Source organism: Monodon monoceros, unplaced genomic scaffold (genome assembly GCF_005190385.1).
Source record: "Monodon monoceros isolate NGI ecotype Baffin Bay Population unplaced genomic scaffold, NGI_Narwhal_1 Super_Scaffold_5, whole genome shotgun sequence".
Classification (NCBI taxonomy): domain Eukaryota; kingdom Metazoa; phylum Chordata; class Mammalia; order Artiodactyla; family Monodontidae; genus Monodon; species Monodon monoceros.
In genome coordinates this window covers 73,109,232-73,109,450 of record NW_021703782.1, presented here as the reverse complement: position 1 = coordinate 73,109,450, position 219 = coordinate 73,109,232, and positions in this window count along the sequence as shown.

The following is a 219-nucleotide window of genomic DNA, read 5'->3' as shown; positions in this document are numbered from 1 at the left end:
ATAGTTAATATAAAATTATAGCAAAGGGGCTTCCCTGGCGGCGCAGTGGTTGGGAGTCTGCCTGCCGATGCAGCGGACGTGGGTTCGTGTCCCGGTCTGGGAAGATCCCACATGCCGCGGAGCGGTTGGGCCCGTGAGCCATGGCCGCTGAGCCTGCGCGTCCGCAGCCTGTGCTCCGCAACGGGAGAGGCCACAACAGTGAGAGGCCCACGTACTGCA